The sequence below is a fragment of the Amblyomma americanum genome, chromosome 5, assembly GCF_052857255.1.
Source record: "Amblyomma americanum isolate KBUSLIRL-KWMA chromosome 5, ASM5285725v1, whole genome shotgun sequence".
Taxonomy (NCBI): domain Eukaryota; kingdom Metazoa; phylum Arthropoda; class Arachnida; order Ixodida; family Ixodidae; genus Amblyomma; species Amblyomma americanum.
Window position 1 is genome coordinate 201,660,012 of NC_135501.1, and position 25,530 is coordinate 201,685,541.

General features: G+C 48.1%; 1 protein-coding gene across 1 annotated transcript in view; it reads right to left on the reverse strand.

Annotated features, from left to right (window-relative positions):
* LOC144133422 (uncharacterized) overlaps positions 1-25,530 on the reverse strand; it is a 363,299-nt gene that overhangs the window by 173,879 nt on the left and 163,890 nt on the right. The window lies entirely within an intron of this gene.

A 25,530-nucleotide genomic window follows, 5' to 3' on the forward strand; every position in this document is an offset into this window, starting at 1 on the left:
CAGTCAGGAGGCGTGCAATGGCGGCGTGCTCACGTGACCAAAGATGGCAGCCCCCATGACACGGCGCTGTAAAGCGTCTATACGCTCGCGGCGCGTTCCTGTGCAACAGGATTTTTACAGACTTGCTCCATTGTACATCAATGTACACTCTAAACACGAATTCTCCCATATGGGAATACACTCTAAACAGAAGGGAGTAAGCTGTCGCCTAGCGCACTCCCTTTAAAAGGGTGTGTGCTAGAGGACAGTTTCCTCCCTTTTACTCCTTGTGTCCAGGTAAACGACCCATGGAGGCAGAGATACAGTGTGTTGCAAGCACCATTTTGTCTCCCCCACACACACAAAGGAGTAAAAAAGGAGTAAGCTGTCTTTTAGCGCACTCCCTTGTATGACAGGGGGTGCGCTAGAGGTCAGTTCACTCCATTTCTACTCCTTTATGTTTAGAGTGCACACAGTGAGAGCACCGCGCGAGTGTTTTGCAGCGAAAAGCTTCGCTACGCTGGGTAAAGCAGTCTGCGTGTAGACAGCACAACGACCTTCAGCCCAACCAAGGATAGCCGTGTATGACCATATGTGGAACAGTTGTGGTGTGGAAACCTTGACCCATGACCTCTAGTTGACCTCTGATCTTAAGAACATCCGATGGGGTGATGTGAAGCCACGTGATGAGATCCGATGGGGGTGTCGTAAGACCACGCGATACACGTCATAGCCACGTGGTTGTGTGGGTATATATAGAACGGCTGTGGCGAGCGTGTAGCGGGGCTGCCATGGACGAGCCTCAGACGCTTAGCAAGCGTGCTTGCGTTTCGCTGAATTCCAGGATTAGCCAACTTAAGCCACTGCCAATTTTTAAAAGTTGTATCCTACTGTAGTATGTTCTGGAAGCTTTAAGTGATTATGTGTAGTCATACAAATTCTAACTTTGAGCATTTAACGAGGGCGCTCGACTACTGATCCGGAGTTCCCGGGTTCGAACCCGACCGCGGCGGCTGCGTTTTTATGGAGGAAAAACGCTAAGGCGCCCGTGTGCTGTGCGATGTCAGTGCACGTTAAAGATCCCCAGGTGGTCGAAAATATTCCGGAGCCCTCCACTACGGCACCTATTCTTCCTTTCTTCTTTCACTCCCTCCTTTATCCCTTCCCTTACGGCGCGGTTCAGGTGTCCAGCGATATATAAGACAGATACTGCGCCATTTCCTTTCCCCAAAAACCAATTATTATTATTATTATTATTATTATTATTATTACTATTATTATCGCGGCGGTGAGGAAACACTAGACACCTTTAGCATACCATGTACCATGCTGCCGTAAGCGTTACCGTAGTACCGGGAGCCCACCCACCGCCAATGCGCATGCGCATATAGCCTCGGCGGCGCCAGATGGCGCCACGTACCCACAGCTGCACGCACTCCTCCCGCATCGGGACCAATAATAATAATAATAATAATAATAATAATAATAATAATAATAATAATAATAATAATAATAATAATAATAATAATAATAATAATAATAATAATATAAAATAATAATAATTATTAAAATAATATAATAATAATAATAATAATAATAATAATAATAATTGTTTTTTTTTTGGGGGGGGGGAAGGAAATGGCGCAGTATCTGTCTCATATATCGTTGGACACCTGAGCCGCGCCGTAAGGGAAGGGATACAGGAGGGAGTGAAAGAAGAAAGGAAGAAGAGGTGCCGTAGTGGAGGGCTCCGGAGTAATTTCGACCACCTGGGGATCTTTAACGTGCACTGACGTCGCACAGCACACGGGCGCCTTAGCGTTTTTCCTCCATAAAAACGCAGCCGCCGCGGTCGGGTTCGAACCCGGGAACTCCGGATCAGTAGTCGAGCGCCCTAACCATTGAGGCACCGCGGCGGGGCAGACGCTTAGCAAGCATGTTTGCTTTTCACAGAATTCCGGAGCTAGCCAAGTTAAGCCACTACCAATTTTTTTTCTTTCTGTGTACATTTCCATATTTTCTGCGCGTTTATGAGTATTTCTACATTAAATTTCTCGTTCTATATATGCATGCAGCGTATACGCGTACATTTGTTCACTCTGTCAGAGTCGTTGTCGTTGTTGGCCTGCGTTGAAATGGCGCACACCCAGAGAGGCGATTTGACCACGGTTTGCTGCAGAGCCAATCATATGATGGAATACCCGCGCTCGGTTAAGTCGAACTGCACTCGACAGGTGGCTGACGAAACTGGGAAGGACTGTTATAATATTGTAGCAGATTACAGAGTTATCAGTTTGCGAAATACCTTATTTTTGCTTCCATCCCTTCTTTCCCTTCTTGTGTCCTCTTTCCTGCTTCTTTACACTTTTTTTTCTTGCCGCCCTTCCTTTATATCCTTCCTCAGTGCGCATGCGTAATAACACGCCCAACTCACCGCCATCTCATAACAAAGAAGGCTGCATACGAACACGACTATCTCATAAATGACCCAGTGAGCGGCCGCATCTTCAAGACTGTTTTTTTTTTGTGGGCGCCCAAAGCATCGGCAACGGACAGGGGCAGCCAATATCGACTGATACGAAGTCTGCGCCACTCGAAGCGGCCGCGCGAAAGCAGTCATTATAGCCCTGCTACACCCCGTACACACGCAGCCCATGAAAGGGTCAATATATTGAGTCTGCCACGGGCGACCCGGGTTGGCCCCGGCCTTGACGCCAGCTCGCCCTTCGGTGGACAGGAGGGAAGAGAGAGAGGGGGAAAAGCAATTTCCCGAAGTTAATCGATCTAGCGATAACGACAAACAAACAAAGCGAAGAACGTCACGAAGAAATACGTATACGTGGGGCTGTCGAAGCCGGTAGGGCCGCTCACATCAACACGCGCACAATGGGAAACCGTGGGAAGAGCAACACCGGCAATCGAATGAACAAGGGTGCGGCGTTCCTGGTAGTTCCACGTGGATGTCCGCTCTTCTTGACAGTCCGCCTATCTGTATTAGTTCCGTGCACCTCAGCGGGAACTGGTGTACAGGTACAAATCAATGTGAAAGGGAACGGTCGAGTGTCGTTCAGTTGATGCACTTTTGCACAGAACTTGAAACGTACTGTGAGGCCTCTTCATCCAAAGTCAAACATAAACAAAACAACAAACAAAGAGAGTGAAAGTGAGAGTTTCATTCCCAACTAGAGAAATTATTCTTTCGTTGGATGCCAACGGAGCATCCCCTTCTATATTGGTTGCTGCAGAACAATCGCGCTCAGTATAAGCTGCAACACGTCGATGGTGACCGTTATGCGGAATAGCGCGTCTTAGTAGTCGAATGCGCCGCGACGCAGTCCACCAAACATGCGGAGAAACCGCGGGGAGCCGTACGCTTTCGAGGACTGGCAGCTACTAAGTGCGCGACATTTCAGAAGCGAAAGGGTCACACTGGTTCGTAAAACGAGCACCGGTTGCTCACTGCAATGCAGGCGATACGGACAAATGTAGAATGTTAATCTCGAACTCTAACGGTCGTCAGGGCGCTTTCATTTATACACTCACATTCGATAAAATTGATCGAGCCAGCGATCAAGTAATTCAACGAGTGAGTGAGTGAGTGAGTGAGTGAGTGAGTGAGTGAGTGAGTGAGTGAGTGAGTGAGTGAGTGAGTGAGTGAGTGAGTGAGTGAGTGAGTGAGTGAGTGAGTGAGTGAGTGAGTGAGTGAGTGAGTGAGTGAGTGAGTGAGTGAGTGAGTGAGTGAGTGAGTGAGTGAGTGAGTGAGTGAGTGAGTGAGTGAGTGAGTGAGTGAGTGAGTGAGTGAGTGAGTGAGTGAGTGAGTGAGTGAGTGAGTGAGTGAGTGAGTGAGTGAGTGAGTGAGTGAGTGAGTGTCTATAGAAAGCGCTGGAGCGGTCTGCTTCGGGACAAATAAAGCGAAATATTAACGTACTCCGTTATGGACACAACACTAGTGTTTTTTGTCGTTTTCATACCTGTTTATGACGCTATGCTAGAGCGATATCATTACGTGTAGAACATAATACCTGCGTTAAGTGTTTTATCTGTTTTACAAGATGTAATGTCCAAAAGCGACTGAGACTATGACGGTAGTGTAAATCTCCGGATAATGTACACTGCCCGGGGTTCTTTAACGTGCACGGACATCACACAGTACACGGACCTCGAGCATTTCGCCTCCATCGAAATGCGACCACCGCGGTCGGGACCGAACCCGCGTGTTTCGGGTCAGCAGCCGAGCACCATAACCACTGAGCCATCACGGCGGCCCAATACCTGCGTTAAATATTCGCTTTCTTTGCTCCGGACGCCGAGCGCTCTAGACAAAGCTCTTCAATGTCTGTACAAGCTAAAGTTCAGCAACGATTAGCGTTACCGATGAGAAACGCGCTCGAGGCAGACGAAGAAAGTGTACTAAAGATTCAGAAGGCGGCACAAACAAAAAATGGAAGGGTTTTAAAGCAGTTAAACCGAGTAGGACGTGCGAAAGCAGTTGAATCAACACCGCCCCAAAGCTAACGCGCGTGCTAGATCAAGGTCAAAGTTCAAGGTCAAAGGTTCAGGCTTCACAGCTTTCAGCTTTGCTAGTGAAGTGGTGCTTTCGCCCTGAAACAAACAAGGGGCACTGTTCATTTCTCCGAGAAAGACTGTCATAAAGTGTCGAGCGTAAGCGCGGCGAGGTCTGCACACCGATCTACCTCGCGAAGTCTTTTACGACCTCTTTTGACGCGTGGGCACAGAGACGGTGACCGCTCACGAAGCGCTCTGCCGAAAACCCACCGCCGATACAAGACAAGACCAGCGCCCCAGCTGCTGCTCAAACAAGCAAAAAAAAAGAAAACAAGCCCATATTTCATGACGAGCACCGTGGTTGAAATCGCTGCCTCTCCACGGAATGAAACGAGGCCCGACTAAAGCCATTTCAGCCGACACTGTACACAACTATCCGGCCGACGCGTAGCCGATGTAAGTGTCACGGCAGAGCCCGTACAGGACAGCGCACAGGGCGTAATGAGCTCCTATATAGGCAGTGTAGGAGGGCGCGTCGCGTAATGACGGCAAACAGAAAGCGGCTCGGTCTATATGGGTGAACCCTTGTCTGTTACGCAAGTGGGTGAACGACACAGGCGAGGCAATATACAGGGGGTGGCATCGGACACCGAGACAGACAGCAATAGACACGCAGACCGAACTCGGGCCAGACAGACGGTCGTGGGGCTCACCCTATACGTCTCTAGGGGCCAACCGAGATCCGGTTTATTGCGCGAGGCGCGACGGATTACCCCACGCTCTCGGCTCAGCAGTCGTGTCGAGACCTAAGCTTCGAGACACGGGGAGAGCAGAAGCGTTATTTGGCGCGGAGGTCGAGAGTGGGCGTATAACGGTCACGTCGGGCAGCGTATTGGGACAGCGGCGCAAATAAATGAGATGCCGCGGCGTCTGAGACGCATGCCAGACATGCGTGAGAAGTTCAGGGGTTGACGGTGACAGAAATGGCTTTGCTGCCGTTTTATAACCTTCTTGGCTAGACGAACATTCTTGTATTCGTGTGTGTGTGTGTGTGTGTGTGTGTGTGTGTGTGTGTGTGTGTGTGTGTGTGTGTGTGTGTGTGTGTGTGTGTGTGTGTGTGTGTGTGTGTGTGTGTGTGTGTGTGTGTGTGTGTGTGTGTGTGTGTGAGAGAGTGAGTGAGTGAGTGAGTGAGTGAGTGAGTGAGTGTGTGTGTGTGTGTGTGTGTGTGTGTGTGTGTGTGTGTGTGTGTGTGTGTGTGTGTGTGTGTGTGTGTGTGTGTGTGTGTGTGTGTGTGTGTGTGTGTGTGTGTGTGTGTGTGTGTGTGTGTGTGTGTGTGTGTGTGTGTGTGTGTGTGTGTGTGTGTGTGTGTGTGTGTGTGTGTGTGTGTGTGTGTGTGTGTGTGTGTGTGTGTGTGTGTGTGTGTGTGTGTGTGTGTGTGTGAGTGAGTGAGTGAGTGAGTGAGTGAGTGAGTGAGTGAGAAGACAGAAAGAAAGAAGTCTTTATTTCCATCCATTACGAACAGTAGATTGCGTACGGTACAACGGTGCCTTGCGGAGCAATTGAAAGTTCAATGAAAGCGACCGTATGCACTAATTAAATTACTGAAGGCCTAATTCGTTCCCATCCGCTGGCAAAGCGAGATAAGAACTGGCGACAAGCGGAAACTGTCGCATCTTACCGAAAAAATCGACATATACCCTTGCAAAAATTTCTATAGACAGTGTATAGACTGCCCACAGACTTCTGTCCATAAAGTCTATAGACTACAATCTACCGCAATACAAGTCCTATAGACAGTATACAGACAATCTATAGATTTATGGCCATGCATTTTTAATAGACTTTTGTCCATAGACTTCTATAGACTTTGAATAGACAAAAAGAAATATGTACAGAGGTCTATAGATTGTCTATAGACCACTTTTATAGGGGTATACAGCCTGACACTCTCGGCCTCGTTTTTAGGCGCAGGAATTCTAAAATCAAATACGAACTACGTTCCCACTCGACGAATGCACTGATGGCTAGTTTTCTTGGTAGCTGTTGTTGTTCCCCTCACAAAATGGCACATACAAATGGACTGGCCATAACCAGGCGGTAGAGGCGCATCCACGAATGATGCGGTTATATGAGCTGCCAATCAATTCGCATTCATTTCGCTATGGAATCGTCGGTCCACACTGCTCGAGAGGAGCTACTGGTACTCATCACGGAGGGGTCCAAATTTAGCTGCGCGCTACAAAACGATTCCAGACTATCCGTCGGTCTGTCAGCACACAGAGCAGAAAAATAGTCATCTGCCAAAGCAAGAAGGCGAGTAGTTTTTTTTCTTCTTCAAGTGACGAAACTGGTTTGCTTCCTTCCAGTATTATGTGCTCTTCAACGCTTAAACGAGCAAATTGCGGTCAAACGATAACTAGCCGCGTTTACATGAATACGGCAGAAGTCGACTCCAAACGATAACTAGCTGCGTTTACATGAATACGGCAGAAGTCGACTCCAGTCCAATTTTTGAAGGAAAGAACAGGTTTTGAGAAGGAAAGGCGTGACTCGCCCTCTACTCTCTTCCTCGATGTTTTTGCAATTTACCTCAAAAAGTGGTCTGGAGTCGACTTGTGTCGCATTCATGTAAACGCGGCTACAGGCAGGACGTTGGTAACGCTGGCGATTCCGCGTATCGTCTGGCGAGCAGAAAAGCGCAATTAAGGGACGAGAGGCAACGGTCAACGTAATATGAATCGCGTGCAGCACGGTCCACCGATGACAACGACCTGGTTTGGTTTGGTTTGGTTTATGGGGTTCTAACGTCCCAAAGCAACTCAGGCTATGAGGGACGCCGTAGTGAAGGGCTCCGGAAATTTCGACCACCTGGAGTTCCTTAACGTGCGCTGACATCGCACAGCACACGGGCCTCTAGAATTTCGCCTCCATCGAAATTCGACCGCCCCGGCCGGGATCGAACCCGCGTCTTTCAGGCCAGCAGCCGAGCGCCATAACAACTTAGCCACCACGGCGACCTATGACAACGATCTGCAGACAAGCGCGAAATCCCAACTACGCGCCAAAACTCGGCTCGCCGACTCTACAGTCGACGCAAGGGTGAGAGATGAAGCAGGCTGCCGCTCCTCAAACGACCAATCGACGCGGCTCAGTAATTCGTTTGTCCTTGGAAGCCGTGTCGCGTGCGAGCCGGCGGGCGCGTGTTCTGCGAAAGGCAAGATATGGGTCTGCGTAAACGACGCCGCTGCAATGAAACAAAAGAGAGAAATAGAGTGAATCTTAGGCTTGCTGGTGCCAGCAATACACCAGAGAACCCGAGTGTTATGGCGCAGTGTTCGAAAGCTTCAGCTAATTAAAGTGTATGAGGAAGCAAGCGAGTGAGTGGAGTTGACCCATTTAGAACCACAAGCGTTTACGTTAACCCGACAGGCATATTTTAGCCCGACAGGCCGATCCAACGCAACGGTGTCGGGTTCACGTAAACGCCTATAGAGTTTATCAGCGGGCGAGGTAAGTTGAAAATTAGAGTTTTTTTTTTTTTTTTGAGGAACGGAAATGGCGCAGTAACTGTCTCACTTCTCGTTGGACCCTCAAACCACATCATAATGACAGGGAGAAAGGTGGGAGTGGAAAAAAAAGAGAGAAATGGGTGCAGCAGTGGAGGGCTCCGGAAAAATTTCGACCACCCGTGCACCGACATCGCACAGCACACGGGGGTCTTTTGCGTTTCGTCTCCATCGAAACGCTGCCGCCGGAGCCACGGGTTCGAAACCGGGAACTCCGGATCAGTAGCCGAGCGCCCTAACCACTGAGCCACCGCGGCGGGTCGGTGAGTTGAAGTGAGATACGTGATTGAGCAAGAGTGATTGAGTGATTCAGCATAAGTGAATTATTTGGTTGAATCAGTGACTCGTGTGTTCATAAGTACGTGGCATGAACGAGTGAGTAAGCTGGTGAGCACGAATAAGTGAACGAACGAGACACCACAGGTGTGCCCCCCAACGAGCCGATAACCAGGTAATAAAGCAAACCAGCCGCAAGCACAGCTACAAAAGTAAAACACGAAGCGAACGGTATAACGCGGGCTCGTTGAATAACACACCTCCAGGAAGACGGTATATCCGCGGATCCTGACATAAACGCGGCAAACGAGTCGTTCTCGCTACGAACAGATCAGGTGAATCCCTCTCCCTCAACAGCCCTCTCTCTCAAGCCCGTTATACCCAGTGGCATGGGCTGGGAGTCTTTCCTTATGCCTTCGTCTTAGTCCCAAAATAATTGGTGTCTCTCTTTCTCTATCTGTCACCCTCCCACGAGCCAAGCATCCGTAGTACAGCTACTGCTCTCACTATCGCTGTCACCAGCAGAGAGCTACATGTCTGAAAGGTTTTGATACCCACTTCTTTTGCAATACTAAGCATACCCATATCTGTGTACAAAATGCTCTGTCATGCACACGTCAGCGTCAAGCAGCTCTGCAAACAAAGAGACAATAAAGGAGGCACATGTGAATCCAGCAAAAACGAGAACAAAAAAAAAAGCGGGAGGAAAGGTGAGGGGGGGAGGGTGCGATCGCCAGTGAAATAGCAGCCGCTCTTACGGCTAAGAAGCGCTGCCACTTCGGTCCGTGTTTAGCGGCATTTATAGAGTTTCCACCTTAATACCACGTACAGCGTTGTAGGTTGCAGGACTCGAGTCGGTCAACGAAGATTACCCATTCAAACGGCCGTGTAACCATAGTTCGTGAACTATAGCGGCGCCACTCGTTGTGCAACGCCAGGCTTCCAAATGTTTTAAAGCTGGGTGGACCACTCGTCGAGCCTCAACCTTCCGAACGTTTGGACTTCCGTGGATGCTCAAAGAGCCCAAACTACACGGCTTGGGAATGAACTCCTTGGGCTCTTTACTTCTGGCAAAGGCTGTACGTATACAGGCCCCTCCAATACGAAATGGAACAAAGTTCGAGCCCTCAGTTGATTACTACTCCATAACTGTGCGTTACAAGCCGACTTATTCCTGGTTTGTAACTAGTTTTCGTCTCGGCGTAATATATTCGATAACAATTTTCCACTTTAAGCAGACAAAAAAAATTCGTCGGTTTATGCAAACTGGTTGCTTGCATTCGTGTTGGAGGCACCTGTACAACGCAAACGCGGTCCCGCAGTTGGCCTACTCCGGGAACAGTTTCAGCAAGCTCGCGCAGTTTTAGCTAGGTAGACTTTAGCAAACGTGACTCGCACGCCAAACGAGAAGCGAAAGGAATCAATAAAGAAGACAAAAAAAAACTGGGTCAACAGCGCCTATGGCAAAGAGCCGCGCTCGCAGAGACGGTCGAGCGAAAAAGCATCACATCTGAGCACTGCATAAAGCCCTACGCAAAATTTAACGTGAAATTGCTGGTACACGCGTCTGGAAGCAGGGAATGCGGTTTGCAACCGGAACACGACCGCGCTGTGCCGCATGCGGTGAGCAGCGCCCCCTGGAGGGGAAGTTCAACGATAAGACACCTACCGCACTGACCTAGCTCCTCTCTGGTGAGTAATAATTCACCAAAAAATCACCTCCGAGTGTGATTGGTCCGTGGCAAAAAACAGCTCTCCGTCAGAGAGGATTTGCATTCTTGCAATTATATTATCTACTCTGCAATGGCTACATGTTACGGCACATATTCTTTAGGTATAATTGCATGGTGTAACCGCAGCGGTGGCCCAGTGGTTGAGCATCCGCCTCGCATGCGGGAGGTGCGGGGTTCGATCCCCAGTGCCGCCGGGTACCCACCGGTCATACAGTGGGTGCAAGCTACCCCTGGCCTGGTGCTCGGCTTAAACAGGGTGAAAAGCTTAGGAAATTGGTCTTTGACCCCACCTTGAGCAAATAAAAATACCTTGTGCCATGGCGCTTTTTGGCCGCAGATGCTCTTGCGCCATAAAAATTCACAATCACCACCATTGCATGGTGTCTCTTCAGATAGTCTGGGACTGAATCTGGACCTCTTGGGCATAGTGGACATTAAGCTGTTTGACACAACTATACAGCAGTGTCGGAAAGCGAACAAAACACACAAAACCTTTCTAAATACGGTCAATCAAAGCCGAAAAAGAAATTTTAAAAATCCTCAGAATTCCCCGCATTTCAAGAAGGGGTGGACTCTTACATACGGTTTTGTGCAAAAGAAAACAAAAAACAGGGCTGATGGTCTTCGCATTGAACTGGAAGACAGCGACTGCGTTCTGTTTATTAACAGCTGTGACTGGCCAGAGTGAAGAAACTGACCTTCAGTGAGTGTATAGGTTGTAGCAAGGATGCTATCTATGTACGACAATGCTATTGTGAGCTACTGCGTTTTCCCGGTCACACACACACACACAGCACACGGAAATAAAAAGACATTCATAGTATCTTAGTACAGGTACGCTTTTTGGAGGTGGTCAACGGTAATCGCCACGTCTAGCTCTGCGGCAGAACTGGCTTCAAAAGTATAACCGTTCACACAGAGTCACCATCCCTCATTGTCCGCTTTCCACAGCCGCTGATACCGCCGAGTAAAAAACTCAAATTAAATCTAACTCTGATTTAGTTCCGAGCAACTTACGCTAAAGCCACACTTGAAGCCGTGTGCACATCTGTGCACTCTTCAAACATAGCTTGATCTTCATTCAGTTAACACTTGAGCAAGCAGAAACCTTTTTTTTATTGACGAGGACATGAAAGGAGATGTTGGTGCCTGATTATGGCGGCGGCTACTTTTTTTGCACATAATTGAAGAAAAACACTTTAACTGGTGACATAACGCTGAACAAAGCAAAGCTACAACACGCACACCCCATAAGACAAATAATACAAAGCACACACCAGAAATGATAACATAAAATAGAAAAAATAAACTATAGGTAATGGTATTCCCTAGTGACATAAAATGAGGATATAATATAGGCCATAGTATGTACTGATCACAGTAAACGGTATAAAAGCCACAAATTCAAGAAATTAAAAAGAAACAATAAGCTTCAACAATAACTATATGACTTACATCGGACACATAATAGAAATACATATGATTGCCAGGACACTGGACAACATATGCCGAGGGGAACAATCACAGTATTTACACAAGCACTATCTGGTACTTCCCGAGGATACCACTGTCCACGAGGAAGTGTTTCAGTGCTATCATCGCCCGTTTTTGTAACGCATGCGTCGGCCTAAAGCCCCTCCATGACGCTACTGGTCGGAAAAAAACGTCATGGAGGGGCTTTACGTCGGCCATGGACCTAATACCTTTCGAAGACTGAAAGGCCTTTTATGAATGGTGGTCAAGTCCCTCTTCAGTCGGAGGCAACCTTCATTCCTCGTACACTCTAAACAAAAAGCAGTAAAAAGGGAGTAGTCTGCCCTCTAGCGAACTCCCTCTAATAAAAGGGTGTGCGCTGGAGGACAGTTTACTCCCTTTTTACTCCCATATAGGTGTATTTGTGTATAAAGTGGAGCTGGTCGGCCTCCGCTGCTACAGGTCGATCGATCTGCCTTGAAAATAAAGGTACGTGTGGCGCTTTCAGTATCTTTTCATATTATTGAGCCGTCTGCATATATTATATACTTCTTCTTCCGACCTGAGCTGCCTGCATGGCACCCATACGCCTAGGCAGGCATGACACCTACCGCTATTACACGTATATACGCTCGGACTGTATGTCGACGCTGGCTAGAAAAAGTGTCGATGATAGTGATTTTTTATGGCGCAGGGGCAACTAGGGCCTAAAAGCGTCATGGCACAAGATATTGTTCTTCTGCACAAGGTGGGATCAAACACCCATTTCCCAAGCATTTCACCCTAAAGAAGCCGAGCACCAAGCCAGGGGAAACCTTGTGCCCATTGTATCACATGGTGACAGCAGGAACGGACTATGGCCTACTGTGATTGAATGTGCGCGTAGATGGTGTCTTCTGGAGTGGACTACGTTACACTGTGAGTGAATGTGTGTATGGATTGTGGCACTACAATGGCCTATGTTCTCCTGTGACTGAATATGTGCATAGATGGTGACTTCTGGAGTGGACTGTGATGTGGACTGTGTGGAGTGATTGTGTGCATAGGTGGTGACTGCGGGAGAGGAATGTGTGCTATTATAAGAGAATGTGCGCATAGCGGGGTAGATGCGACAGATCTTAGGAAATTATTAACGTTGAAGTGATGCTACGGTGGCGCAATTGCCGCCAGAATAAGCAAGGCTGTAGCATTCAACACCTCAACTCAACCTCAACTCACCGGTGGCTACCCGGCGGCACTGGGGATCGAACCCAGCTCCTCCCGCATGCAGGGCGGATGCTCAAACCACTTGGGCACCGCTGCAGTAAAAGGCTATGCTAAGCATAGGGCGGCGCCTGCCTCTTGGTGGGTTTTATATATAACGCACTCGGTATCTGGAGTGCAGCCTATACAGCCTCGGGACACGCAAGCAACTCGGGCTTTTTGTAAAGCAGAAAACAAACAAAAAAGGAAAAAATGGCGGTCCACCGCAGCGCGGAGTTCGCGGATGACTCGGCGCGCAGACGGCGCATAATTGAGCTGCATGCGAAGACGACACGACGACCACGTATGCCGGGAGGCAGCCACCCCCGCCCGGTTGCAGCAGGGAGCTCCGCGGCACGGCCTCGCCCCAGTTTCGTAAATGGGCGAGAGAGAGAGAAAAAAGAAAAAAGGCTTCCTTTTACGCCCCACGAGATTGCCGCAGGCGGTTTCGGAGCCATCCGCAAATTCGTCCATTTTTATTTTTCCTTTCCGTCTTCCGAGAAATGCCCCGCCCTCATTCGTGGTGTTCTCTTTATCTTTTTCCCCGATATTTTTTTTGTCTACGCTGTCACCGCACTGAACAGCTTAACAGCACATAACAAGGACCACCTATAAAGTTGCTTCCGAGAGAGGACATACCCACACCGCTTTGTGTTTCCATCGTCTCACGAATATTTAACTACAAGCGCACACTCCGAACACAAAGGAGTCAAAAAAGGAGTAAGTTGCCCTCTAGTGCACTCCTTTTCATAAAAGGGAGTGCTCTAAAGGACTGCTTACTCCCTTTTTAATCCCATATAGTCTTATTCGTGTTTAGAGTTGCAATACATTTCCCAATTAATATAAGGAGTAGACGCAACCAAATGCGGACACCACGTCAGTGGCCTCCAGCTGCTTTTCTATTTTTAAACAAGTAGGTGTCAGGCTCAATATATGCGCACGCTCTCAAGTGGCCCAGAAATTCCATTAGGCGACAGCGTACCCAGGCTATTAAGACTTTCAGGAACGAAGGGTCGGAAATTTTGCCCATAACTTATTCATTTTTTTCCCCAACCAAATGTCAAGCTCAAACTCGTCTGCGTTTTTTTTTATTCATATGCAGAAAGTTAACAGAATGCCTTCCCTAAAATGCAAACTTCGAGGTAACTCTACAACAGGTTCATCAATTAAGCAGTAAAGGGAGCGGGGACGCATCTTGACTGGCCTGCACGGCTGCACATTGCACATTCGAGTCTGGACAGCCGCCGCGGTGGCTCAGTGGTTACGGCGTTCGGCTGCTGACACGAAAGACGCGGGATCGATCCCGGCCGCAGCGGTCGAATCTCGATGAAGGGGAAATGCTAGAGGCCCGTGTGCTGTGCGATATCAGTACACGTTAAAAAACCCCAGGTGGTCGAAACTTCCAAAGCCCTTCACAACGGCATCCCTCATGGCCCGAGTTACTTTGGGACGTTAAACCCCCGTAAACCAAACCAAACGAGTCGAAAGAGTCGCCGACGAATTTGTCAAGGCACCGGATATACCTCTGAGCACCCGTTATCCAGAGTTTGACGCCAGCTAAGCTGGTTCACGCGTACTTTTACACCGGCATTTCCTATCTAGCATTAGACGCCGAAACTTTGCATCAAAAACTGCACTAAAAAGCAATGTATGTAAGCACCCTTGTGTATATAAGCCCCTCGCAGCAAATACGTGTCGTGTGCACTCAGGCGTGTGCTTAGAGAGAAAACGATGTGAAACAACGCAAATACGGGCTACCACGACACGAAGGCGCGAAGATCCCACTGCACAGTTTCGGCATCGTTCCGACATGAAAAACCGCCCTGTTCAAATCGCAAACTTGGTACTTAAAGGCATCGACCACTGAAACATTGTACGGGGGCCACAACGCCGGTAAAAAATCGAGCTGTTTACTTAAGCGAACCCTGTAAAGTGATCGTTCGATCAGTCGAACTTCGTGCTTGTCCGATGACAGCAAACACGCACTCTGTTTGTTTGTAGACCAGCCTCATTAGCCTCATTAGCAGAGGCAAGGCCTATATTGGGTGTTAGAGGGAAGATATTAAGTAATTTTCAAAAATAGGATTTTTGAGGTAAAAATCAGGCTTTTGCGGCATGGTATTGCCAGGCTTGGCGGACGCCAGAAAACCGGTGAATCATCTTAACCAGAAAGCTGGTTAACTAATTTTCAATAATTAATTTATCAACTATTAGAGTTAGGCGCATTGTTGCAATTAGAGATTTGTAGGCGGTCGTTAGTAACCGCCATATCAGCTTTTAGAATTTCGAAAACGCGATTTCACTTCACCTTATCACCTTAAAGGCACCCGGGACTGGGGGTGTAACAAATTTGGTAACATCGCGCCTAAATATACATGCGCATTTGAAGAGCATGCAGGGAAAGCAACCCCCTGCAGTGCACGTAACTAGTCGAAATAGCGAAATTTTGTGGAACCATGAATATATAAATATATAATAAATATATAATAAAGAGAAATAAAAAAGCAGGGCGGTGTTATCCGAACATAAACAAAAGACGAACTCCAAGCGATATAGCTTATCATTCAAGGAGGAGACGGAACGCAAATTGCACCTCTTTAATGTTGACGCGTGGAACATATTTTCCACGCACGTCCCATAGCCCCGATGCACCCCTTAACTTCCAGCGCACTGCACTGAACTATAGGAAAACGAATTGCATCGCACGCACTCCGCTTCCGACCGCAGTGAAATACCGGTCTGTGGCGTGTATGTATGCCTCCCTCGTACACCGCGGCCGCTTTTGTTCGGGGAGTAATGAAATACGGGATATGCGCGTGAGGTCTATAGGTCTCCAGAAAATGCTTTGATATGTGCAGCGTTGATTGAGGAGACGCCTGCAGGCCCAAGGGCGCCAGCTGAAAGCAGCCCTGCCAGTTCCGTACGCGTTTAATTAAGGCAGACAGGCGCGTAGGCATGTAGCATGCAGCAACCTCTAAGAATAAACACGACCTCGAGCGCTCCGACATTAATGCGCGCGCCTTTCTTCTCGACGGACCCGCGAATGAAAACTGCCTCGGGGTGTTGGAAGACGCATCCGCATCTCCCGTACGCATTACGGGAAATTTATGCGGAACACAGACACGAATAACCCGCAGACAGCGCCAGAACGGGACGTGGAGCGAAAAGCAGACGAACGACGCACACGAGACAGCATCGAAGTGTGTCGTCTGCTTTCTTTTCCTTTCTTTCTTTCTTTCTTTCTTTCTTTCTTTCTTTCTTTCTTTCTTTCTTTCTTTCTTTCTTTCTTGCTTTGATTCTCTCTCTCTCTCTCTCTTTCCTCTGCTTTTCTGCTTTGCAGCGGTCAGAAACCGCTTTGTAAAGTTGCTCATGTCTCGCACGCACAAATTACACAAATCTCATGCTTCAGCAAGAAAATTGACGCAGAATACATCTGCAGCGGTACGCCATCTTTCTCGCTGAACGTTTCATAACTCCGAGTATAAAATAACAGCGACCCTCGGTTATACCGTACAGCCTCGGTTATAAGCTGTAGCCTTAAAACCAACCGGCGGCAATCGTCATCTGCGAAAACTCTCATGCTATAAATAAAATCGGCGAAATTATAGCGTGAACAATATCAGGAATTTGTTTTTACGCCTAAGTAATGCCAATGTGCTGATCATGACAAAAAAAAAACAATTTTATTACAAACATCCCCACCGATGAGTCTATAGACTGCAGGAGAAACGTCCCGCCCAATTAATGGCCTCCCAATTACTTCTGGTTTGTGCACGCCACGGCCACGCTATTACAACAACAAAAACAAAAACAAATGGGTATCGCAGTGGCCCTTATCGAACAACGGGCAAAGTTCACTGGGTGTACAGAAAGCGCTGCTCCCCAAGCGGAATGAGCTATCGCCCGACCGTCAACCCGATTGGGACGCACAAAAAAAAAACCCGCGACCCAGTCCCGCCTCATTCTCTACAGCGGGCCCAAACGTCCTGCAGCCCCCCCCCCCCCCCCTCTTCCCTCCCTCTCGGCCCCAATGCCATTAACGTCGGCACTAAAAAAAGGCGGGCTTGCGCCACACACCGGACAAATTGCATCGAAGTAATCAAGAGCTGATCAGTTCTATTTTCTTTCTTTTTTATTTGCTTGTTTAACTGGACGCTGTTCCAGAGCAGCTGGAGCCAAAGGAGAATAAAGCGCACATTTAAACGTCACAACGGGGAGCGAGAGAGCAGTCTCACTTCCTGCAGGCTTCCGGCAACAAGCCAGGACTTCCTTGCAAGCTGTGCGGAAATTGGAAATAAAAAAAAAACAAAGAAAAGATAGAAAACTGACTCTACGAAAACTCGTTACAATTGCGCTTCAACTCTACGAGTTTTTTTTTTTTTATCTGTGCGAGCGCGCCAAGGAAATAACGGAAAAGAAGATGCGGACTCAATCCGCCGATGCCGACGCGACGATAATTACGAGTGCCAGCGAGCTGTTTGAACGCCGTATAGCTGGAGTTGTTGTTTCCCCGAGAACTCCATTGCAATGGACATTAACGATGCAAAAGTTTGTTCTTTTCCTGAACACTGGCTTCTATAACTGCGTCTCGATACCCACGGCACAATGCGACGTCTAAAATGGACAGTTTTTCGGACTGTTACAGACGGACGCAAACGGCAAAATTAGGGGCGCCGGCATTTCCGCAAGAGCGACGGCTCAAAACGAACACAAAGAACAGGAGAAAACACGGCGTCAAAACGAGTCGGTAACGCATTGGGGCAAGGCGTCTACTAATGTGCACGTGACATTTAAAAAAAAACATTTTTTGAAGGGTCCAGCGCTGTTATCACGAAGTCAGTGATGCAGGCTACATTTAAAATTAATGCTTGAAAAAATGGCAGGACCATTTCGTCGCCAGAAAAAAAAAATCGCTGTTACAAAATAAAGATGGACGTCACGAAGTTCCGCGGTCGCCGAGGAAGTGCTATCTGGTGGTGTTACTTCTTTCTTCGCTGGCACGGTGCAATGTTTTATTAAATGACGCTGTAGTTGATTTTTCGCTACTGAACGATAAGAAAAATCATCAGCTGTTAATATTGGATTTGACATAAGAAAAATGCTGCAATTCTGCGAGTGTGTGGCTTGCGTGAACTTCTAAAGTTTTTGAGCCTTTGATGTTGTTTTTGATAACTAAGGGGTATATACTAGATATGCACACACATATGTTTCACATTCTCCCCGATAGTAGACCATAACGTGTGTTTGAAAAGGGTAAACGTTCGGATACGAGCATAAACAGCGGCCTGGTCACAAATCAAGAAAAAAAATCGACAAAAGGAAAAGCTGTTTCATCCGTGGAAGCGCAGTCACGCCCTTTAGAAATGACCTCGTTACCTGCAATGCCTTTCTCAGTCTCGTCGTATATGCAGGCAGCGAACTGCGCGGGACTTTCACGTCGAAACATTGGCGCACAGAAGGTGCCTGCGCGAAAACACCTGCATGCACTGCGTATAAAAAATAAACACCATTTCAAATGTGTCCTATATCAGCGTAGGCGACAACGGGCTACAGTCGATGCCACATGTCAACTACAGAAATAGTGTACTCCGCTACGTTCCGCTGCTCATAGAGTGGACTGTTTCTATAGTGTTATGGTGGACATCCACTATGCACTGCAATCTTTCTTCTGGGGCTATGTGGATAATGAAAGGCTAAAAAATGCAATGATGAAGGAATGTCCAGGCGAGTTTATCGCCACTAAGAACGAAAAGAGGGGTGCATCTTTTCCGACTTTCGAACAAAAATGTCGGTTTGCAAAACTTATGAATAGATTTAACCCAATGGTAAGCTCTATTCCCAATCCTATTCATTCCGTCATTTCCCCACTGGGTCAACCAATGCCACCCCCCATAACACCAGGACTGGCCACTAGGCGCGGATGATGGCACTGTATGCTCCACTCTGTGGTGTGGGAACTGCCCCGCCGCCTCCCCTTGTGGTTTGCTTTCCCGCGATGCACCCTGCCACGGCTTCGCCTCAGGATGGGCGCGCCACGTGACTTTCCCTGGTTAGTTACCTTAACTAACAAGGGAGGGTCTCACGGACGGCGTGATTGCTGCGCGCGCGAGAGAGCTCACCCTCTTCGGCTGGGATCGTCGGCGCGAGCGGACGTGTCGCCCGCGGCCTCCGCTCTTCGCCAGTGGGGCGAGGAAGTGGCGGGGAGACATGCTCCCGCATCCCGTCCCGTCCGGTCTCGGAGTATCCCTTGCCCTAGCGTAACTTTGTTGGTGAGTCGGACGACCTCGATTCATAAGAGTATTTTGTTGCTAGCTGGCGTTATTGTTGCCGTAGCAATAAATGTCTGTGTCAGCGAGAGTGTGTCGTTCCTTTGTTCCCTCAGAGCAAGGCCCGCCGTGGTCGGTGTGCGCTCGGTAGCGTACGCGATCACAGGGTGGGATCCTGGCGGTTTAGAACAGTGTCAGCCGCGGTCAAATGGGGGAGAACGCATTTATCCCCCTATTTAAAACCCCGATAACTCCAAACTCAAATACGCCTATATGGGAGTAAAAAGGGAGTAAGCTATCTCTTCACATAAACGAGTGCACTAGACGACAGATTACTCCCTTTTCAGTCCTTTCTGTTTAGAATGTACGGTACGGATACGATACGAACAGGGTACGGTACGGGTACGGCAGGCACAAGGCGCGGGTACGGAACGGATACGGCAAGGATACGGCATGTAGTGTTTAACGCCCGAAGCTGCAGGTGCTTTATGAGACACGTGGTAGTGCGCGCCTACGAATTAATTTCAGCCACCTGGGGTTCTTTAGGGCGCACTGTCATCACAGAGTACACAGACGTGCTTAGGATTTCCGCCGTTATCGAAATGCGACGGCGGATGGGATTCGATCCCGCGACCTTCGGTTCAGCACGCCGAACGCCATATAGTCTCAGAGCCACCACGGCTGGTGAAGGTCGGAAAGAATGAAATAGAGAAGAATCATTACACTACACCGCTTCCAACTTCCACAGCACAGCAGCAGAGTCTTCGCAACAGCGAGCGCGCGCATGCCGCATGCGCGAGCGTCCGTTAGCGCCATCCTTCCAGCGAGGCTTTCGAAACGGGCGAGGTCGGAGAGGGCAAAAGAAAAAAAGGGGGGAAGACATACAGACTGCGGAAATTCTGCTGGACTAAATCCAGCTCTTGCGCGAGCGTCGCTCACTAGTGGATTTTCTTTTTTGTTTGTTCCTACTAGTATTTCCCTGTATTGTTTTGCCTTCACCACAGGGAGCTATAGGTCGGCGTGTTGTTTGTTGCCCGTGGCGACGTCTCGTTGGCTGCCCTCTCTACGACCGGATACTTTTCCGCTCGTTGGTATTCGCAGCCCGGTCTTGCCTCCACTGGGCTGAGTGAGCAACGCGACGCGATCCTTTTAAAAGCGTGAATTTCGCCGGGCCACCGTTGCGGGTAGGGCATCGTGAACGCCATTTGCATGCGAACGTGTGTCTGTGCTGTCGTATTTTCGATGTTTTTTTGCTCCTTTGTCTTCAGTACGAAAAACAGAAACAAAAACACAGCGTATAACACAAATATCTTCCCATGATTTCTGCTGCTTGAATGACTGAACTGAAGGTGCTCCCTTCGATTCATTCAGGCAAAGGGTGCCTCGTCTCCATTGCACACTAGCGTGTGCATACACTTGTAGTCGGGTACAACTCAAGAATTAAGCGGCTTTGCCCCGCCAAAGGACCCCGTTCCAGCCAATGGCGTCGGCTGATTAGTAATCCTGACAGCGTGACAATACAGGGAGTGATGAAAGGGGATAGTCCCCTCCCTGCATTGTCAGGCTAGCAGGCTCATGAGAATCAGCCGACGCCATTGGTTGGAAGGCGGTCTTCTGACGCGGAGTAGCCGGTTCGTTCTTGAGTTTTATTTAACTATAGTTAGTGAAATAATAGGTAAACAAGTGAGTGAACTGCGTCTGGGTGAATCAGTAATGTGAGTGAATGAGTGGCTGAGTTAGTGGCCGGTAGAGTGAGTGAACCACTGAGATAATGAGTGTTTCAGTGAGTGAATCAGCATCTTGCGATTCGGTAAGCGATTGTATGAATTGGTCGGTGAGTGGGCTGGAGTGATGACTGAGCAAAAGAGTGAATGAGTGAGCCAGCCAGGATTATCGAGAGTGAGTGAATCAGTGAGCACGCTTATATAAGTGCCTAGACAAATGACATTGTGGGTTTTGTGCTTTCCGCCCCAAATTGGCACCTCAGCTTACGGGATCGAGATATTGGTGCAGTCATGACTCTGTAATTAATCTTTTAAAATTAATCAATTAATCACCCGCCTTTCGCCGAAATCCCTCCACTTAATTCTCTTCCTTCAAAATGCGCGCACAAAAGTCTAATACACACTAATGTCGGGTACAACGATCAAACCATTCAACTTTAAAAAGAAAAAAAAAGGGCCGGCACGAACCATTCTCCTAATAAAAGACCCACATCTTTTCCTGCGGTTCTGCCCTGCACCCTGCTATTCATTAAGGACTTCAAAGGCATAAACTCCGTCAGACTGGAGTCCCTTAATAGTAGCGTTCGTGAGTTCCCCCCGCGCGAGTGTTCATTAATGGCATTAAGCCCCGGGAAGAAAAATCTTTCGCAAGCGCATATGCTTTCAAATAATGGAGCTATCACGGCTGACGTATACCGGTCCGCTCCCCCGCCGCGCATTACGGGGTCAATGTCGCTCATCGCGCTCGATATCAAGTGCGATGATACTCATTAAAAGGCAGCTCCGGGGTTTTTTTTCGGGGTTCCCATATTCTATAACAAACCCATGCAGTACACGATATTGGCCCAGTATTGGAAAAGGTGGCATCACGCTGGCCCATTGTAGGGTCAACGTTTTTCTAATGCATTCCAATATTGGCCCGATTACATGTGCTGCTTCGGAAACTTCAGCTATAGGTTTTTCTCTCGTTCCTACAATAACGGCCACCAAGTTCGGCAGCTATGCGACGTTTCATTCTGGCGCAGATCGATTTTAAAGTTCGCCGATTCCGTGCACTTAGTTCGGGCGATTTCTACACGCAACGCTGCATCTTCGACGTCACAAACATTCCCCGCACGCTAATGCCCGCTGTACACTTCACTAGCGAAAGTTTTGAGACGTATTTGATGGTATCCGGGATTTATGAAGCAATTCGTCGCTTTTAATCGCTACTTCACCCGTTCAACGCCTGCGCGTGCTTTTCTATCGTCTGATACAAGTGAAGAAAAAAGCGGCTTTCGCCCGTCCAAGGACCCGCCCCCCCCCCCTTTCCAGCCAATGGCGTCGGCTGATTTTCAGAACCTCCTATAGTCGGGTGCAACCTAAGAACGCAGTGGCTTTTCCTCGTCAAACAACCATCTTCCAGCCAATGGTGTCGGCTGATTCTCATGAACCTGGTATAGTCGGATACAATTCAAGAACGCAGCGGCTTCGCCCGTCAAAGGACCCCCTTCCAGCCAATGGCACCGGCCAATTCGCATGGCCCTGCTAGTGCGACAAAGCAGAGAGTGGTAGATGAAAGGGGACAATGCCTTCCCTCTATAGGTCGGGGATAGACCCCTCTCTCAAATGTGTCCCCGCTTCCTGCATTGTCACACTAGCAGGGCCATGAGAATCGGCCGACGCCATTGGCTGGAAGGGAGTCCCTTGACGGGCAAAAACCGCTTTTTTTCTTGACTTGTATCCAACTGTAGTAACGTTTGTGACGTCATCGCTGCGCCACGGTAAGCATCGTCCCTCGCAACGGAGTGGGTTTCGATTCGTTGTTTTCACTTTTTAAAAATACTTGGTATTTTGTGAAACGGCTTCTTAAGACGGAGAGTAAGGGGGAGGGGGCTCTAATAATTGCGATGTGACTATAAACTCAAAATGTTCCAAAAACTGCCGGTGTCACACTTTCATTTCGAGGCGCTGTGGTGACGGGCGGCATTCAAGAGGTCTTCAAACGTTACAGGGACGCACGAGAAAGGTTAAAGAACTAGGACGGGCGCAAGGATTTGAAGCTGAAACTCCGGGCGTATCACGTATTCGATAGTTAACAGTGATAGTTATTCTTCGCAAATAGATTACCAAAATCACATTATTCCACCAAACGCATTTTCCAACATATTTATGAAAGTCCAACTGACACCGATGTTAATAAAAGACGTGCTGATAATTCACTTATTGCAAAGGCTAACACTAATGTCAAAACTACCGAAGATTTCAGCGGTGGTACGGCTACGTCTTTCATTGGTCGCAGTCTGTCATTCGTGCATTATTATGTGTGCGCAGTTGCATCGATTATGGGCGTTCAGAAATCAGTTTAATCCGTTAGCTTTAATGAAAAACTAATAATTTTAATTAACCAGAGAGTTTTGTTTTTCTGCACTTGTACTATGTAGGCGCCGATAGCGATAAATGCTGAATGTTCAGAACCCTTATTCGAGATATTTCAGTGCGTATAGGCCTTACAGGGTTGCGCGTAACTTTCGTTGCACGCGAATTTCTGTTTCGAGCTTAGGCTCATGCGGAAAAGACCTACCTTAAGCAAGTCCAATAACGGTGCACTAATCCAAATTCACAACCTGGTATTGTCCTGTGCGCTCAATTGTGTCACATGTAAGCAAGACGCTGTGGTTCGAGTTTAATGCAAACATGGCCTGAATCCTAAGATGCTGAGAACTGCGTTAATTTGCGGGGTAGGATTTTTATTTCCCTTCTTAATTCTTTTTTTTTGTGCAAAATACGTTTGTTATCATCTATTTCATTTGCATCGTAATTCGGCCCCTTAAAGCAAGGTCACGAAGAGAACCCCTTTTCGCTTTTTTTAACGCTACACCAAGCCTAACCAGCAATTTAGGCGCAGTGTTGTTAACCATTTACCAAGCCGCTTGACTTGTAACCGCCACCACGGTCAGATTCCGAGGCAAAAAAAAATTATTTCAAAGAAAGCACAGTTCACGTCGTAAAGCGCTGAAGGCTGTCGAGTTTCTAAATGAATGAGAGACACGATAACATAAACAGTGTTTAACAGCGAAAAAAAAATGTGCATAAAAATGCGGAGAAGAGCACTGCCATCAACTAAACTTCGAGTGCAGGCCGTCCTCACACCTGCGATGCGGCAAGGCTTTCGATTATAAGCGACTTTATTTGCGCCATCAGTTGAACCCAGCGGCCAAAACGAGCAGCTGTCACTACAAGCGGTAGCACTTATTTTCGCAGTAAGCTCACGCCATCGACCAACACACCAAAGAACGCTTCGCCCTCTCGCGGCGAATGTCATCGTTATTTATTGGCGGCCGCTGTTTCACCAACTGGGTATTTTGCACACCACGAAAGATGCAAAGCGAAGGCAAGGTGAAGGACTTGAAAACGCCGCGTTCACAAAAAGGAAATGGAAAACTGAAAGAAAAATTTAGCAGTGGCTTAGCTCGTCTATGCCAGGATATACGTAGCGTGAGCAGCAATTTCGTTCTCCTTCTCCATGGCTATACCGCTCTCGCAAGCGCCCCCCCCCCCCCCCCCCCTATATGTATACCCCCAACTAATACCTCTGCGCATGCGCAAAAAATTAGAGGCGCTATCAAGCTGCTCCGGCGCAGCGTCAGACTTGGCTACTGCGCAACGGAGGCGCACAGCTGGGCACGCGAAGGCGCCAGTGCGTCTGCCGCGGCTATGACGTCACTCCTCTGGAATGCGCAGTCCGGCGAGGCGCGCGCGGCGGCGGCGGTTCCGGCCAACACCCTCTCAATGCTAAGGCCTCTCCACCGGCCGCGTGACGTCACGCCAAGGGACCGTGCAGGCCCCGCGCTCCGCGATTTCAGCGCGCCGCGCCCGTCTGCACTATTCGGGTACTGCCGTACGTAGCTGCCTTATAAGTGATTCCTTCATTTTCATTTTTGTCGTTGCTGCAGAAAAGAAATTCGCTAGTTTGTGCGCGCCTTAGGCTATCATTTTATCTGCTTTATATATTTTTTTTATTGCAGAACACCTTATTGTCAAGAAAGTTCGAGCTGCTAATACAGTTTTTTATAATAAACAATTTAGCATACGGCCGCCAATTTCGCATTATTGGTCATTATAATAAAAAATTGATTAGTTAATTTCAATTAATCATCTAATTATTAGGTTCTATCACGTACATGATGTCTGCCGTGCGGTAAAATCCATCCGCACAGACCGCACATGCGTATATCTAGTTGTTAAAGTAGAAGTTCGTGAACATTGAAAAAAAAACACCGTCTACTGCGCATTGTGTTAGTTTTATTCTGTATTGTGTTTTGCTTAAAGCTTTCACACACAGCAATAATGACACTCACAATAATGTTGCGCTGTTGAGTATTTGTACAGCTAATCTGACCCTTACAATAAAAAACGACGAGACACCAGCAATGAAGTGTGCGCAAAGCATTTTTATTGCTTGGGAATAAAACTTACTTCTTCTTAAGCGTTGCTGCTTTCCGGGCTGCGGCCTTCTGCTGCGCATTGTCTTGTATGGCATCATTTCTTAGTTTGCAAAAGTTGTTTAGAACAACGTTGGTTGCAAGGCGTACTACCAAGCGCAGGAGAGTTTGTGCAGTGTGGCCATTTTCACATGTCTCAATGTCGTGTTCGTCCAGGAGGGAAATCGTCTGTGAAATCACGACACCACGTTGATTTCTACAGGAGAGAAAATCTTCCGCGGTTGCTCCAAAAGACAACTTCTCTGCAACTAGTTTAGTCATCAGTACCATGTGAACTGTGC